Source organism: Hemicordylus capensis, chromosome 3 (assembly GCF_027244095.1).
Source record: "Hemicordylus capensis ecotype Gifberg chromosome 3, rHemCap1.1.pri, whole genome shotgun sequence".
Classification (NCBI taxonomy): Eukaryota; Metazoa; Chordata; class Lepidosauria; order Squamata; family Cordylidae; genus Hemicordylus; species Hemicordylus capensis.
Window position 1 is genome coordinate 297,054,287 of NC_069659.1, and position 18,454 is coordinate 297,072,740.

The following is an 18,454-nucleotide window of genomic DNA, read 5'->3' on the forward strand; positions in this document are numbered from 1 at the left end:
TGCTGTTTGTTGTTGACTTTTCTACTTTTGCTCTTATTGCATTTGTTCTTAGTGCCTGTTCTTGTGCAGCCAGTATTAAACCCTCTGTTTCTTTCTTCAAGTTACCATTCTTAAGCCATTGCCAGGTCTTAGTGATGTCTGATTTTCCGCTTATATTGTGCAAGTATTGACCATGCAGTGGCTTATTTTTCCATTTTTCTGCTCGGTTCTTGACTTGTTCTTTCTTGTAGGCCTGCTTTGTTTCATTGGTGTTGAATAGTTTCTCGTTATTGACCATTTTTAGTGCATCTTCTTCATTGTCCTTGATATATTCTTCAAGGCCTCTTTTCGCCTCCTCTACTGTTTGATGGACTTGCAGCATTCCTCTTCCACCTGAGCTGCGAGGGAGGTATAGCCTATCGACATCACTGCGGGGGTGCAGAGCATGATTGATGGTCATGATTTTCCTGGTCTTACGATCTAGCGTCTCTAGCTCTGTCTGGGTCCAGTCTATTATTCCTGCAGTGTATCTGATAACAGGTATAGCCCAGGTGTTTATGGCGTATATGGTGTTCCCACCATTGAGTTTGGACTGTAGGATATTTCTAACTCTCCTGATGTATTCACTTCCAATTTTTCTTTTAACTTCTGCGTGTTCAATGTTATCATCAGCCTGGAGAATGCCCAAGTATTTGTAATGTTCTTTCTCTTCCAGGTTCTTAATGTTGCTTCCATTGGGTAGTTCTATTCCTTCTGTTTTTGTTATTTTCCCTCTGTTCATTATTAATGCAGCACACTTGTCTAGTCCAAACTCCATTGCTATATCGCTACTGAATATGAGCATGGCTAACGGGTACCGTCAAGGAAGCCATAAAAGGTAAGAAGACTTCCTTACAAAATTGGAAGGCCTGTCCAAATGAAGAGAACAGAAGGGGACACAAACTCTGGCAAAAGAAATGCAAGGTGACAATAAGGGAGGCAAAAAGAGAGTTTGAGGAACATTTAACTAAAAGCATCAAGGGGAATAATGAAAACTTCTTTCAATACATCAGAAGCAGGAAACCTGCCAGGGAGGCCGTTGGACCATTAGACAATGAGGGAGTGAAAGGGATTATTAAGGAGGATATGGAGGTTGCAGAGAAGCTACATGTGTTGGATTTTTGCTTGCTAGGCAGCTGTGAAGGTGCAACGTCTCTACCCACGTATGAATAGGACAACCTGAAAAAGTGAAAGATGCAAACATCCTGTCTCCAAGCAAGAGGAAGTCAGAGATGAACTCTCAGCAAATATATGGAGCATCAAAGCCAATCATCATTTGTGATTAGTGAGACACAGCGGCTATTCTCACGATCAGCAAAAATCGGGCTAGGAGTGCCTAGCCCGATTTTTGCTGACCATGTAAACTACCGGGCTCGCAGGCAAGCCCGGTGGCTTACAAGTGGCTAGTCCACTTTTTTAGCCCTCCCCAAAGTGGAGCGAGCACTCTGCAAACCCAAGCTTTCCGATCATGAGGAGCTGCGGTGTGGCTCCGTGCTGCGGCTACTCATGAGAGACCCCCGGAGAGGAGGTGAAAAGCCAGCTCCAGGGGTCTTCCCAGTATACCCTGTGCACTTGCACAGGGCATACTGGAGCTTCCGGGGGCCGCATGGCTCCCGAGCTCCCTAGGCCCCGCCGGCTCCATTACGGAGCCGGCAATCGTGTGGGCGGCCAATCCAGCCACCCAAGGATAGGGGTGTGCATTTTGGAATTTTCTTGTTTCGATTTGTATCCGAAACATCCCTGTTTTGTTTTGTACCCAGAGCGAGGGGTTGTGTAGTGCACATAGGGTGCCAATCACCCCCACCCCCACAAGCCTGTGGGGTACTGGGTTTTGTTGTTTCTGAGGTGTTCATTGTAGATTCTCTGGTAGCATATGAGATTTTCAGTGAAAAACAAGAATCCACTCTCATATGCTACCAGAGAATCTACACTCAGAACACCACAGAAACAGCAGAACCCAGCACCCCATGGGTTAGCAAGCCTTCCCCTGGCCAATGTGGGGTCAGTAAAGAGTGGGAAGAAGCAAAAGAACCAATGGGGAACAAGGAGGGAATTGTCAGCAGGTCAGCCCATGATTTAGGTCACTAATCAGAAGGCTGGAAGGGTGGGAAATTCAAAGAGATGTCAAACACAAAATGGAGACTGACTCAGAGATGACCACAAAATGGAGGTCCGAAACAACAAAACGTTTTGTAGCCGAAACAGGGACATTTTGTTTTGTATACAAAGCTTTTGGATCTGGAAAATGGGTGTTTTGTTTTGTCTACAAAACACCCGTAACAGGCTGTTTTGGGTACAAAACGTTTTGTATCCGAAACGTTTCGCACATCCCTACCCAGGGCTCCCTCCCCGCTCTTGTGCGGGGAGAGTGGGCTTAACCCACTCTCCCCGCGCACACTCCAAAACTGGGTCTCACTGATCATGAGACCCAGCTCACAATCAATCTCAATCATATGCTTGTGCTGTATCAAAATAATCTGGTACTTATATGTGGCCTAATGGACTCTAATGTCTTCAGATGCTATTTTTTTAGATTTTGTACTTGCTTGATGCATAAATAATATTATTATTTTTTGTTTGTTTTTTGTCAAACTTCCTATTTTATATTAATGGATCATAACTTGCTGTAATGGAACTCTATGAAGTCTGTCTGTGTTAGCTAATTATGTCAAAAATTTCTTTGACATATTTTCGGAGAAAACTCAAAGTTGTTTACAATCATTTATGGAAGAACTTCATCTTAATTATTTTTCTTGGCCACTAGGGGTCTATAAGGAGCTCTCTTCAGCTTTTCTGTTCTAATTGTGGATGTTGGTGCTCTTTCATTTCACACCCCTGTCTATTTCATTTAGCAGGGCTTGATGAGAACTTCAGCAAGATCAGGACCTCTATACAAACTGTGTTTATAGCCACTGGGCTTGATAACGTACTATACAGTATCTAGAATAACCTTTTCACATGGCTGAAGTTCCTAGAATGAATATGCACTGGAAAGGGAGAAGGGATCACAGCAGCAGGCCAGTCACAACACTTACCTACACACGTTCACTAGATTATGTGTGCAGTCCCTACAGGTGTGCAGACTGTACACACAGAGGTTATATATGCACAGACTGTACACAGCCTAGTGAATACATATTAGGCCTGTGAAAATTTGGATTTGAAAATTCAGTTTTTATCAGAAATTGCACAAAATAGGTAAAACCTGAATCCGATTCTCCCCCACCCTCCCCCAAAAAATCGGATCGGTAAAGTCAGAATTAATTCCTAAATATTGAGAATAATTTTGAAGTAGGTTGGCATTTCAGAATTCACAAAATGGCACCTGCAACACATTTTGATGCGATTGTCACCTTGGGTGTTTATTTATATATTTACACACACACACACACACACACACACACCATAAAGTGGCTAAAATGCCCATGTGTGTTAAGGTGGGGGAATCTTGAGAAAAATGCAAAAAGTTAAAAATTCAATGCCACCTTCGCTTTCCTTTATTTTGTAGTTGCTTGGCTTCACAGTTTGCTTATCCAGCAGAACCCAGCCTGTCTGCTGGGCCACCTTGACAAATTGTTTTGTTGTGTTCTGTTCACCTGCCTTCCTGCTCTCTGCACACTCCCTGGGCCTCCTCGCATGTCAGCAGGGAGGCCCCAAGTCTGTTCCAGCTTTGTCAGGGCTCCTGAGTTGGCAGTCTACCAACACCGTGTTCACTTTCCTTTTATTTTGTCGTGCCTGGCTTCACTTTGTCCTTGCCCAGTAGAACCCCACCCGTTTGCTGGGCCATCCGGACAACTGCTTTTGCCATTATGAGTTATTTTTGCTCTCCTTCCTGGTCTCTGCACACTCCAAGGGTCATCTCACGCCAGCAGGGTAGCTCCAATTTTGTTCCTACCATTCCAGAGCCTATGTTTTCCTTGACTGGAGTCCACTACCACCACTGCTCTCCACCTCCTCTCCTCAGACTGAGTTCCACCTGCCTGTAGCATAGTGCCAAGTCAAAGCACTTTGGAGTCTCTGCCTGCGTGCCTGCAGCCAAGTTTACCCCATTACCACCAGCGCTCTCTGCCTGCCTGGGCTCTGCTGACCAACTCTTAGTGTGCTCCACCAACACAGAGTGCCCTGCTACTCACCTGCAGCACTGTGCCAAGCCAAAGTGCCTCTGAGTCTCTGCCAGCCCACCTGTCTGTCCGTCCACCCACCTGCCTGCCTAAAGCCAAGCTCCAGCCCACCACCGCCACTACATATCACCACCAATGCTTTCTGGGCTCTGCTGGCCAACTCTGAGTGCACTCCAACATAGGTTGCTTTGCTCTGTTCAGTTCCAGCACTCCATGGCTGGCAGCCTTTCCTAAAGTGTTGAAGGTTGCCCTGAAAAGTGGGGTAGTGCACCATGCACTGCCCATTTTGGGCATCTTTTTCTTTGACAGTTTTCCAAATTATTTCAAAGAATCTTTTAATGGATTAACCAGAGGCATAGGAAGGTTGGAGTGGGCCCAGAGACAAGATTTTAAAATGGGCCCCCTAGAACATCATTCTAAATTATTATTTTTAAGCGTTTGTAAATTGTGGACGATGCAAGTCATGTAATGGTACTAGAGAAAGACATGCTGTTCTGGTAGCTCCAGGTCTTAACACTCACATCAATTTTGGAGGATGAATACAACTGAAGGAAGCCCGGGTGCAGGGAGTCCGTCATGTGACTTGCCTCTGGGGGCCTCCCCAAGGCCGTGGGCCCCCAGACAACTGTCTCCCCTTGCCCTATTATAGTTACGCCCCTGGGATTTACTGATTTCCTTGGGGAAAGAACCCAGGAGTCCTGCCATCAAGGACTATCTCTATGTCTCAGCATAGACAGCATAGAGTTTCAGAGCTCTATGCTGAGGCATTTCAGAAATATAAGAGTTGGCATAATAAGGGGTACTTTTCCCCTTTTTCCTTTTAAATGAAGGCACATTTCAGAATACTCCAGATGTGAATAGAATAAGGGTCTGGGGCAGAAGGGCTTCAATTCCAGAAGTTTTTGTAGTTCTCTGATTAGAAACAAGCCAGTTTGGGCAATTCTTAGATGATTTTTTTAAAATTAAAAATTCATGAAAAATCACAAGATCACCCAATCTTTTTTAAATTGCATACTTTGCCTCCTGTCATCCAGCCCAACATGTGTGCCCCAATATCTAATCCCTAGGATCATCCTCTGATTTTTTTTGTTATTTTCCCCATTTCCCAATTCCCCCAACTGGGAAAAACTAGAATTTAAGTCAGAATTTGGATTCAAATTCTGAATCTGATGTGATATCCAACATTACCAGAACCCATAAAATCCAAATCTGACATTGTCAAAGTTGAATTGGGTGGATCTAAATCTGAATTTCTGAATGCATACAGGCCTAATACGTATAAGTTGAGGCCAGGGGCTGCCACTACAATCCCACTCCCCTCCCTATGTACTTTTACACTATGCACTTTGACTGTGTGAAAAGGGCTAAGGAGGTATCCACTTGCAGTGACAGAGGCTCACTTTCAGTTCATCCTGTGTGGGAGCTAGTCAACAGATAGATGAGCACACCCAGCATCTCCCTTGAACCAGGCCTGAGTTCTATGGGACAAAGCAAAAGGAACATGGTTGCAATCTGGGGCATGGTTGTGGGAACAAAATGTGATCCTCCCAGCCTGTTCAGTGCCTGACTGCCTGGGAACCTGTGTATGCCTCCTTGAGTTCCCACGACAGAAGATAGGCAGGAAATAAAAAATAATATCCCTGAAAATGCCAAGAGGCTTCAAGCTAGTGTACTATGCCTAGGACTGTGCAACACTTGCAATTGCCACAGATGTGTGGCACTAGCATGGATTGCCCTGATCCATGTGACAAGAAGTTTTAAAATGTCTCTTACACATTCATTGGAGCTGCTGCCAGATGGAAGCAAGTGGCTTCCCCGTGTGTCTTGCAACATTTGAACAAGCCCTCAGTTACTCTTCCGGGGTAAATGGAAAAGCTAGAGTTTCTATCTGGAAATCTAGATAAGATGCCCAAAACTCATCGTCAAAAAGACAGAGTCAGCTCCTCTGAAAAGTTCCAGGGATCCTGTTACTGCCAGAACCCCCAACATCCTGTGGCATGCCTTCTCTTTATAGAAGCCGTTGGCTCGGTGCAGCTGAGAGCAGATGGTCATAATGACTTGGCTGAGAGAAGCTGTCAGCACCGATCCCCCTGTCTCACATGATATTAAAAATGCCACCTGGGGAGTGCAAAGTGTCTTGCCACATGCATACGGAATTACTGACCATGCTATGCTCTGCGACCATGGCACCACACAATGTGGGCAGGGTACGTTTCCTAAGGGTTAGGTATCATTCTGACCTAGTCAATATGATAAAGTACTGGTTTAATATGCAATTTGGCTCACTGAGATGGAGTTCACAATCTTCCCTAGGGGTTTTGTGCACTTCTGAAAGGAGGCAATACACAGAGGTGCTTTGTGTAAGCCTGGTGGTCAAAGGACACTGTTTGGGTAGAAATCATTGCTGCATCTTCAAGCACATTAATTATGTGCATTGTTCATCTAAATGCACAATTACAAATTATGCTTTTCCCATTTTAGTGCAGGAGAAAACGCTCCCAACTTACCTACGCTGAGTGCCTGCCTAGGTGCCTAGAAAAAGAGGAGCCCAGGCCAGGGAGCAAATGTCCCTCCGCTCCTGAAGAGACCAGCACCAGCCTGAGATCATTGTTGGGGCAGCCCCACTCCTACCTTCCCAGGGGCTACTGGTTAAGTCCTTTGTGCCCTGAGGAAAAGGCAGAAGAATAGACGCCTAGGGACACAGGCCACCACAGCTCGGAGACAGTGCTGGCTTTTAAAAAATTTTCTTGCATTTATGTTAAATTGTAAAGTATTGGGGTGGTGGAAAGGTGGCATATAAATGTAGTGAATCAATGATGTTATTGCTGACAGTCTGGCAGTGTTTTGCTTGTTTATTTATTTAACATATTTTTATACTGCCCAAAACACAAGTTTTCTGGGCGGTTTACAAGACCATAAAAACAACAAATAAAAAGATTAACATATTTCAACAATTAAAATTTAAAAAGTTAAAACTATTAAAACACAATTAAAACAATATCTATTTGTTTAGCTAAGCTTCTTTGAGCTGGTTCAGATGAAATACAAAACTGGAGGTCCATTCACCTCTGGTTTCACTAGCCGAACATCCAAACCCAGGGAACTGTAGTTAAAAGAAAAATTTGGACCCATGGTTTCCTCCCCTAACTCCATTTGTTACCTTTTGGTTTGTAATGAGTTACGCCGCTAATAAACTGCATTTCAGTGGTGCCTTCATTATGTCCAATCCAAGTGCACAGTTTGCCTTTGACTCCAACTGGAGTTGAGGGAGGAAGCTCCTCCCTTGCTCTGGCTCCTATTGGCTGTCCAGGCTGTCCTTCAGGACAGAAGGAAGCCTGCACAACCGGCTCCCCTTCCTCTCTGCAGTCTTGCTGGCTGGAGATCTAGGTCTGAATGTAGAGGGGAGAACAGGGCAGGAGGGGTCCTCTGAACCAGCCCTCTCTGCAATATATACCCTTCAGCTCACTGCATTTATTGCATTATCTCCCTTCTCTGGTTTGCAGTGAAACTGACAAGGTCAGAGAAAAGCCCTGCCAGTTTCATGGAGGCCTTCTCCGTTTGTTTGCCCCCCCACCACCCCAGTATTACTATGTGCACCAGTGCTGGTGTGCATACATGCCCTTTTGGGAACCAGCGTGGTGTAGTGGTTAGAGTGCTGGACTAGGACCGGGGAAACCTGAGTTCAAATCTCCATTCAGCCATGAGACTTGCTGGGTGACTCTGGGCCAGTCACTTCTCTCTCAGCCTAACCTACTTCACAGGGTTGTTGTGAAAGAGAAACTAAAGTATGTAGTACACCGCTCTGGGCTCCTTGGAGGAAGAGCGGGATATAAATGTAATAATAATAATAATAATAATAATAATAATCGTAATTTTGAAGGACAAAACATGCTGGTGAAACTGGTGCAACTTTCCCCAATCAGTTTAATCAGAAATGAGGAAATATAATGAGGTCATTCACACAATCAAAAACTGTGTTCTGCCTGGGTTTGGGAAGTGTGTGTACTCCCAATTTCCGATTGTGTGGAAGCAAGGTTAGAGGAAACCCTGGGTAGAAGAACAGGCCCTGCTGGGAGTGAGCCAGCATGGCTTCCGCAAAGGTAAATCTTGCCTCACCAACCTTTTGGACTTCTTTGAGAGTGTCAACGAGTGTGTGGATCAAGGTGATCCAGTTGACATAGTATACCTGGACTTCCAAAAAGCTTTTGACAAAGTTCCTCATCAAAGACTCCTGAGGAAACTTAGCAGTCATGGGATAAGGGGACAAGTCCATGTGTGGATTGCTAACTGGTTGAAAGACAGGAAACAGAGGGTAGGTATAAATGGAGAGTTTTCAGAATGGAGGGAACTAAGAAGTGGGGTCCCCCAGGGATCTGTACTGGGACCGGTGCTTTTTAATTTATTCATAAATGATCTAGAAGCAGGGGTAAGCAGCAAGGTGGCCAGATTTGCAGATGATACCAAACTCTTCCTGGTAGTGAAATCCAAAATGGATTGTGAGGAGCTCCAAAAGGATCTCTCCAGACTAGGGGAGTGGGCAACAAAGTGGCAAATGCGGTTCAGTGTTAGCAAGTGTAAGGTGATGTACATTGGGACAAAAAACCCTAACTTCATGCTGATGGGATCTGAGCTGTCGGTGACTGACCAGGAGACGGATCTTGGGGTCGTAGTGGACAGCTCGTTGAAAGTGTCGACTCAATGTGCGGCAGCTGTGAAAAAGGTCAATTCCATGCTAGGGACCATTAGGAAGGGGATTGAAAATAAAACGGCTAATATTATAATGCCCTTATACAAAACTATGGTGCGACCACACTTGGAGTACTGCGTACAATTCTGGTCACCACATCTTTAAAAGGACATTGTTGAACTGGAGAAGGTACAGAAGAGGGCAACCAAGATGATCAGGGGCCTAGAGCACCTTTCTTATGAGGCAAGACTACAACACCTGGGGCTTTTTAGTTTAGAAAAAAGACGACTGCGGGGAGACATGATAGAGGACTATAAAATCATGCATGGTGTGGAGAAAGTGGAGAGGGAAAAATTCTTTTCCCTCTCACACAACACTAGAACCAGGGGTCACTCCATGAAATGGATTGCCAGGAGGTCTAGGACCAACAAACGGAAGTACTTTTTCACACAACGCGTAATCCACTTGTGGAATTCTCTGCCACAGGATGTGGTGACAGCCAACAACCTGGATGGCTTTAAGAGGGGTTTGTATAACTTCATGGAGGAGAGGTCCATCAATGCCTACTAGTTGGAGGGCTATGGGCCACCTCCAGTCTCAAAGGCAGGATGGCTCTGAGAACCAGTTGCAGGGGAGTAATGGCAGGAGAGAGGGCACACCCTCAACTCTTGCCTGTGGCTTCCAGCAGCATCTGAAGGGCCACTGTGCGAAACAGGATGCTGGACTAGATGGGCCTTGGGCCTGATCCAGCAGGGCTGTTCTTATGTTCTTATGATTGTGTGGAAGCAAGGTAGGAGGAAAAGCTACCCAGGTTTGCCTCCAACCTTGCTTCCACACAATCACTTCTAACCAGATTTTCCTCTTACCTTGCTTCCACACAATCAAAAATTGTGAGCACACACACCTCCCAAACCTGGGTCGAATAAGATTTTTGATTGTGTGAATGACCTCATTGTCTATGCTGCAAAACCCATGAAAGAGGAATTGCATATGGGAGCTGTGCCATAGAGACCATTTCATACAGGGAGAAAGGGTTAAAATGTGGGGGGGGGAACACTCCCGAAATATGTATAACTCTATAGAAAAATGGTGGGTGGGTGGTTAGAGTGCTGGACTAGGACCGGGGAGACCTGAGTTCAAATCCCCATTCAGCCATGATACTTGCTGGGTGACTCTGGGCCAGTCACTTCTCTCTCAGCCTAACCTACTTCACAGGGTTGTTGTGAGGAGAAATCTAAAGCATGCAATATACCCCTCTGGGCTCGTTGGAGGTAGAGCGGGATATAACATATTATTATTATTATTATTAATAATAAATAATTAAAAAATATGTTTCAGATAGAATGCACTTGTTCATAGGTGACGAGAGAGAGAGAGAGAGAGAGATGTTGGAATGTGGTTGTAAACCCATCTTCTGGCATGGCCATCAATTCATCCAAAAACCTGGTACAAAAACATTTAAAACTGCATTTCTGCCTTTCACGCATGCTTATCGACTGCAGGAAAGAGACTTAAAAGTGCTCTGAGTAGCACCTGTGAAATCTGTATTGATGGCTATTAAATTATGACTGTAACATCCATAGAAAAGTGTGAAAGGCTCTAGAAGAAGAACTGAAATGTCTAATGTAACTATCCATTTTCTAAGTCTTAAAATGTGTACATTTCTTCCAGGTAGAAACAGATTCTCCAAACTGCAAGATCCAGGCACTGTCATTGAGTTAGTATGTATCGCAAAATACAACAGAAACTGCTGGCAAAGCAAGATCATGACAGGTATAGGGAAACCTTCCAGAATACACTAATTATTACAAGCTTTGAGGAAAGTCTTGAAGTTCTGCCTTCAGGTCTCTCCTTGCTGCTTAAGTTAGCAGCATTGTTTTCACTTAGTACACATGCTTGAATTGTGTTATCAGCACATGTGCTAATGCATGAGCATGTTTGTAGTTCTTTTTATTGAGCAAAGGGACACAAGGTGGGTGGTGGCTCTGCCCCCTGACCTCCCCCTGACCTGCCCCAGACTGCGTTCCCAGCCCAGTTCAGCCGAAGTACCAAGGTTTTTGGAATCAAAAGTTGGCTGAGAATTCTGTTAGATGATCTCTGTTTTTATTATTTATTCTACCCTTCCTACAAGGCACTCAGGGAAGTGTAAATGGTCTCTCTCTGCCCTATGTTATTCTCACAACAACCCTATGGGGTAGGTTAGGCTGAAGTATAGTAACTGGCCCAGTGTTACCCAGTGAGGTTCATGGCTGAACAGGGATTTGAAACCAGGTCTCCAAGTTCAACACTCTAACCACCACACTGACACCTAATGGAACTAGAATGCTCAAAATTTCCTGGGAAGAAGGTATGATTAGTAAACCAGCTTAAGTTTGAAGTATAGATACACTCTATGATTTTCGTTGACACTTCTTTTAGGATATTTTTGTGAATTCCACCAGAGCCTGCAGATTTGGGCCTATATGATGGCTTTGTTGGGTTTCCCCTAGTCTGCCCAGAACAAAGATTCTGTGGTTCAGACTGGTCAAAGCTAATCTAAGTGAACCATCTATCTAGAGCAGGACTCTAGAACTTTGGACCTCCTGCAAATGTTGAACTACAACCATCCTTGGCTATTGACCACTATGACTTGGGATGATGAGAGTTGTAGTCCAACAATAGTTGGAGGGCTGAAGTTGCGCTGTCCTGCTCTGGATTATGCTTGCTAGAATTATCAACTACCTTTAATAAAATGGCTCTATTGTCCCTTGCTCCATCCAGCTTAAATGTGTGCCCCTAAATGTACCCACAAGCACCAGAAAAAGCTGTGTAAACAAATGGCAAAGTTTAGCACACCAGCTGCTCCTCAGCCCTTGGGTTTAGACACGCCTTTGGGCACTGTACGTTATTTTCTCTCTGCTCAGCAACAAAGCACAGTGCTGCTCTTCCGGCAGGCACAGAACATGTACTGCAAATAGAATCTCAAGGTTTCATCTGTGCTAATCATGCTAGGTTTGGGTGAGCAGCAGCAATCAGTGAGGTAGTGCAAGAATTAGGAAGGAGGAAATTGGTCAATGGGTGCTTCTATCTCGTCAGCACCAAACACCTGCACTGTGTGGAATCCAGTCAACTCCTGCTTCCACCTCTACCTTATGACTCTCTCTGGTTGTTTGCATGAGAGGAGGGCTGGTCTTGCAGTGGTGAGCATGAATTGTCCCCTTTGCTAAGCAGGATTCACCTTGTTTTGCATTTGGATGGGTGACTCCAAGTCAGTACTGTCTGCTGTAAAAGGCTGTAGCTCAGAGGTAAAACATCTGCTTGCGTGCAGAAGGTCCCAGTTTCACTCCCTGGAAGTTTTTCACACGGGGCTTTTAAAGCCCTTTAACTTGCCACATCTCCTCTAGAATGGAGGGGGTGCATCCACATAATCTGCCAGATTTATCTTGAAGTCCCTGCAAGTTATTGGGGAATAGTTCACACACCATTCGGGTTTTTCACTGTGTGTTAGAGTGTAGCTCGGTTTATATCCGGCAGCAGGGTGGGGGGTCCACTATTTGTGTCGTTTTGGGAGGACAACTTATAGTTTGCAGTAAAGCCTCCCAGTAAATTCGTGGTAAAGCCTGCTGTGTGTAAAAGTCCCTGGCATCTCCAGCTAGGGTTGGGAGAGTGTCCTGTCAAGTCGGTGTTGACTCCTGGCAACCACAGAGCCCTGTGGTTGTCTTTGGTAGAATACAGGAGGGGTTTGTTTGTTTGTTACTTTTTATATCCCACTCTTCCTCCAAGGAGCCCAGAGCGGTGTACTACATGCTTAAGTTTCTTCTCACAACAACCCTGTGAAGTAGATTACGCTGAGAGAGAAGTGACTGGCCCAGAGTCACCCAGCAAGTATCATGGCTGAATGGGGATTTGAATTCAGGTCTCCCTGGTCCTAGTGCGGCACTCTAACCACGACACCATGCTGGCTCTCCATTGCCATCTCCCATGCAGTATGAGATGATGCCTTTCAGCATCTTCCTATATTGCTGCTGCCCTTAATATAGGTGTTTCCATAGTCTGGGAAAGATACCAGGGGGGATTTGAACCAGCAACCTCGGGCTTGCTAGTCAAGTCATGGAGAGACCCCCCACCTAAAACCTTGGAGAGCTGCTGCCAGCCAGTGTAGACAATACTGAGCTAGATGGACCAATGATTTGACTCGGTATAAGGCAGCTCCCTATGTTTCTGTGAGGATTCCTCATCCCTCCAGTCACAATGCTTAGTGGTGATGTTCTCTTGCTAGCCCTTGCTACCTCTCACATGAACTCATTCATTGGCAGCTGCTAGGATGAGGTAAGATATGTGCCCAGTGTCTTTCACATACAGAGCCCCACATTTGACGCCCACTTTGGTGGATGAACAAGTGCTATGAGTTCAAAGCTTTGAAATGTAAGAGTACCCTTCTCATTTTCACTAACTTCTGGCATAAGTTAAGTGAATAAGGCTGGAGAAAGTCAAACTAGTCGCTGTGGGTACCAAAGAAATTAAAGACAAAAACAGCAAATATATGTCAGAAGATGTCATATGTCAGAAGCCTTCAACAGAAATTCCGAGGAGCTGGCTGAAAGCTGATTTTGCATCCATGAAGAGGAGAGAAAGTCCAGCCAGTCAGAAGACTTGAGCAGCAGCTTGCATTAATAGATGCTTTCAAGCTCATGTTACACTCCTGTATCCTCAGCTAATCTTTGTACAGCCAAAGTGTAGAGGGTGAGCTACCTTTAATTTAGACAGCATCTTAAAACAGAGGGGGGAAATGGCTTCCCTGCCAAGCACATTTAATTGGTTACCTGCTGATTTAACAAGACAATTCTGCTGGAACTGGCTGCCTTATGGAAATTGCTTTAAAGGTCTGATTGGCCTATCTGTGACTACGAGAGGAGGTGCACAGTGACTATTAGCTGCAAATAGCTCACAGGAAGAGCCACCAGAAGCAAGGCATCCTTTTTTCCTGTTTTAAAATAAAAAGTACATGCCTCCTGCTTTGGACAGATGATGTGCCATTAGGAAACGTATAGCAACGAAAATAAATGGGATGATGATGGAAGTGTGATAAACTATCTTGACAATTGTCTTCTAGCTAATCATAACCATGGATGCTATTCATATATGTGCAGTGTTGTAGTATGTATGCCAGTTTTTAATCCTATATGCGGAGAACAAAGGAAAAGGAAAGAGTGTGCCATTGAGTTGGTGTCGACTCCTGGCAACCACAGAGCCATGTGGTTTTCTTGGTAGAATACAAGAGTGGTTTACCATTGCCTCTCTCCCATGCAGTATGAAATTATGCCTTTGCCACTGAAGTGAGCATCCGCATCCAGCACCTTCCTGTATCGCTGCTGCCCGATATAGGTGACTACAAATATATATATTTATATTTATATTTACTAGGCACGGTCTGGGAAGCACACCAGCGGGGATTTGAACTAACAGCCTCTTGCTTTCTAGGCAAGCTGTGCCTAACTGAACTAATTAACACAGTGACCACAAAGTAATGGGCAATATCTCTGGAATACTACACATCTACTATTGCTTTGCTCCAAGGTTAATCTGACATTTATTAGCAGTTTATGGGGGCCAAGTGTGTCCCCTTTCTCTAACAATAAGGAGGTGCTGAGATAAAGATTTCTGTCTTGGGAAATATTTAAGAGTCTCAGGGTTTTTCCAGACAATAGTTTAAAATACTTTGAAAAAAGCTTGCAGATAAAAATAAGGCATTCAGATAGACCCGTAGATTTTCGTTTTCTTTTCCTGTGGGATTTTTCAGGGAGGTCATACAGGCAGCGGGCCCTTGGTGCAATTTTTGCAAAGCCACCTGCTGGCCACCTCTTGCTTTCCATGATTAACTCACATTCACCAGAAAAGTCACCCTGTATTAAGGGTAGCTCGGGGGAAAGCAAGTGCCCCATCACAAAAATAGTTGCCCCGCACCTATCCCTGTTTCTGTTTTGGAAATCTAACATATGGCACAAAGCTCACTCACCCTGAAAGGAATGCACTTGGCCCCTTCAGCTGCCACTGCCCCAGGATTCAAACCTGTACAAAGTTGAATTGGTTCGGTTCAATGGCTTGACATTGGACCGAGCACCCCTGTCTGTTTGGGGGGGGGGGGTGTTCATGAATATATATATATATATATTTAACTTATCTCCTCCGCGGGGTTTCTCTGAGGCCACATGGGGGTCTGCAGATGTTCTCCCTCCCCTTGCCACCTTCCGTTCTGCTAAAGAGCACCCGGTTCGGTCCTATCTTTGGCCCTTTGTGGGCCATTCCCCCATTGCAATGGCCACTTTGCTGGCCACCATGCATGTGCAATGGGCCCCTGCATGGCCTGGGTAATGACCTGGGCATGCAGGGCCCATTGCGCAAGTATGGCGGCCTCCAAACTGGTTGCCGCAGTGGAGGAAAGGCCTGGAAAGGGCCAAATATCTTTTTTAGCAAAACAGAGGCCAGTGGGGGAGGGGGAACATCTGCAGACGCCCCCCTCCCCAGCCTTGGAGAATTTAAAAAAAAAAACAACTAAATTTTATTTATTTATTTATTTATTGTTAAATTTATATACCGCCTTTCATTAAAGCAATCCCAAGGCGGTTTACAGCAAAAAAATTTAAACACAAGCTAGTAAAAAAGACCTATATATCTATATCTATATCTATATCTATATCTATATCTATATCTATATCTATATCTATATCTATATCTATATCTATCTATCTATCTATCTATTCGCGACCCCCGCCCGAGTCAAACTGAACCAGAGGGGTTCGAAGGGTGCAAAACCAAACTGGCCCGGTCCAGTTCAAGGACAGTTTAGCCTTGAACCGAACTGAGCCAGCTGGTTTTGTACACACCCCTAATACATACCACATGAATAGGACTGACTTTTCACATCATTGTTTGTTGCATGAGTAGAAGGTAGAAAACCTAGTGGATATCTTGCTAAGTGGATTGTTCACTGACTGGCGTACTGTTGGTCATGTTTGGTAGAGGATCTCACCTACAGGGCCACAGCCAGGTTTCTTATGTGGAAGAATCTAGTTTCGCTTTCTGCCTTTTGACTTTCCAGGGCATATCGCAAAGATGGATCAAGGAGCCATTATGAAGAGTGACAAGCTCAAAATGAAAGGAGCAGCTGCCGTTCTATTAATGCAGTGATAAAATAATAAACATTATGTTTCCCATGTTTAGTAGCCTCTGGATGCCTAACAAAAGAGCACCATGGAACACACCGTCATGTTTTAATCATGTGACCAAGTTAAAAGGACAAGGCAGAGGTCAAGCAAAGTCCTAGTTCCTGACTTGTAACAGTGCAAAAGACAATCCAAAACAAATGTCTGCCCAGAGGAATCATTTGAATTGTGGTTTGAGGCAATAGCAGGATTATACTCTGTCCTTGGGAGTGTTAGAAGTCAGAAATGAGGAGGAAGATGGTGGCAACTGGGCTTGTGAGGAATAGGGCCAGTGAGAGAATGAGGTACAACTGGTGGAAAGGTAGAGGTGGTGCAGAAGCATCAAGGCAGCAGGCAGGTAAGACGATATCTGAGGCAAGGGGGTGAGGCGTGCACACACTCACTGCCCCATGGTGCACTTGCCACCTGAGTCTGTCACCTCACCTGGCCTCATGAGGGAGCAATCCTTGATTGCCAGCTAGGGAGACTAGACATTCTGAATTGGTGTCTGAAGCTGGTGAAGGACTGGATGGGGGCTATTAAAATAAAATAAAATTCAGGCAAGCCAGAGCTTCTGGTCAGGAGATAGGATCCTTTTGTGATAGTGCATCCGCCTGTTCTGGATGGAGTTGCACTTGAAGGGCCAAGCCTTGCTTCTGGATGCCCAGGTGGCCGCAGTGGCTCAAAGTCCTTTTGCTCATGCACACCAACTGTGCCCATTTCTGATTCAATTAGATCTAGCCACAGTGCCTTGGTCATCTCATGATTGGATTACTGCAATGTGCTCTACATGGGGCTTCAGAAAGACACTTCAGAAACTTTAGCTGGTACAAAATGCAGCTACTAGAGTTCTAAAGGGCATGTGATATTATGATCATATCCACCATTGTTGTTTCAGCTGCATTGGTTACCAGTTTGTCCCCTGGTACAATTCAAGGTCCTAGTTATTACCTTTAAAGCCCTAAATCTGAAAACATGCCTGTTTGATCAGGCTTTTAATTTATAGTTTTACAGTTTTAAGTTTTAGAGTATTTATCTAGATTTTACATTGTTTTAATTGTGTTAATGTTGTAATTGTTATGTTTTAGATTGTAAACTGCCCAGAAATGTGTATATGGGGTGGTATAGAAATGTGCCAAATAAATAAATAATACATGGCTTAGGACCAAAGGCACCTTGAGAACAGCCTTTCCCCTGCCCCTTGAGATAATCTTGTTGTAAACTGCCCAGAGACGTAAGTTTTGAGCAGTGTAAAAATATGATAGATAGATAGATAATCAATCAGTCTGGGGAGGCGTCCTCTTGTGTATTTCATTGCCTTTGGACTTGAAGGCTCAGTTGGTGGCGACGTGCAAGGTGGTTTGCTCCATGTTGACACTCATCCTATAGAACTCCCTGCCATATGAGGTCTGGGGACACCCTTTTTCACTGTTTTTTCCCATTATTTTTAAAAGACAGAAATTAATGGGCTTCTAAGAGGTACCTCATGAAGTACATGGGTGTACTTCATTAACCTGGCCCTGCAATGTCCCTACTTCCTGGCTGTCTTTGTATCCATTCCCCACAAGCCCCCATCATAAGCTGTGTAACTGAAACTTGTCAAGCGGTCATTCATTGGTTACATGGGAGGCCTCTGTGTCATCACAGGGGCCTCTGGAAGAAGACTCCATTTGTGAATAGGATGGGAGGAACAACGGAGTAGATCTCGCTGCTGAGAGACGTGCTTTGTCACTGCTGCATCCAGGGCACAGAAGTGGCCTCTGGGTTTGGCAGTGGACACTTCTGAGAGTCTTGATTCTTTGGCAACTATCCAACAAGTTGACACCAGTCTTGGATTCCACATTTCCCTCAAGCTACGTAACATAATGTTTCTGACAGGTTAGGTAAGGATCCTCTTCCTTTCTGCAGTATATTTGAATAAATAAAAAAGCAAAGGGATCAATTAGGGTAGAATACTCCCCTGTGCTTACCTTACCATGATGTGGCTACATGTTTTAACTCTCCGAAAATGGAGAGTGAGCCTTCTTTTTCTAGACAGTAGTTAAGGTGCCATTTTTGCCTATGAACTAACCATTAATCATTCATACTAGATAAACGTTAGCTCTCATATAGCCAGGATGAGACAGACAGGTATTCATAAGCTTTTCAGAGCTGTGCTCTTCATGGGTAATTAGAAATTGATGTCAACATGCGACAGAAAATCGAGATATTCTCCTAGATATTAGTGCCTCAGCCACAGTCCACCATCTTGCAATACTACTACTTAGAGTGCTCAAAGTGCTTGCCATCAATAATCCTGATGACAGGTCAGTTTTATTGTCCCAAATTGCAGATAGGAGACTAAGGAGAATGATTTGCCAGCCCTAGGACCACAGAGTAAATTCATGGAATTGGGGAGATCCAAATCAGAGACATCCTGGTTCACAGCTCGGTAAAGCCACTCTGCT

General features: G+C 44.7%; 1 long non-coding RNA gene across 1 annotated transcript; it reads left to right on the forward strand.

The window, feature by feature from the left end:
* Positions 1 to 7,520: 7,520 nt before the first annotated feature.
* LOC128351991 (uncharacterized) lies at positions 7,521 to 16,026 on the forward strand. Its single transcript, XR_008320163.1, has 4 exons — positions 7,521 to 7,655; positions 10,498 to 10,599; positions 14,116 to 14,190; positions 15,905 to 16,026. It is a non-coding gene; the product is annotated as an uncharacterized LOC128351991 (long non-coding RNA).
* The last annotated feature ends 2,428 nt before the right edge of the window (positions 16,027 to 18,454 follow it).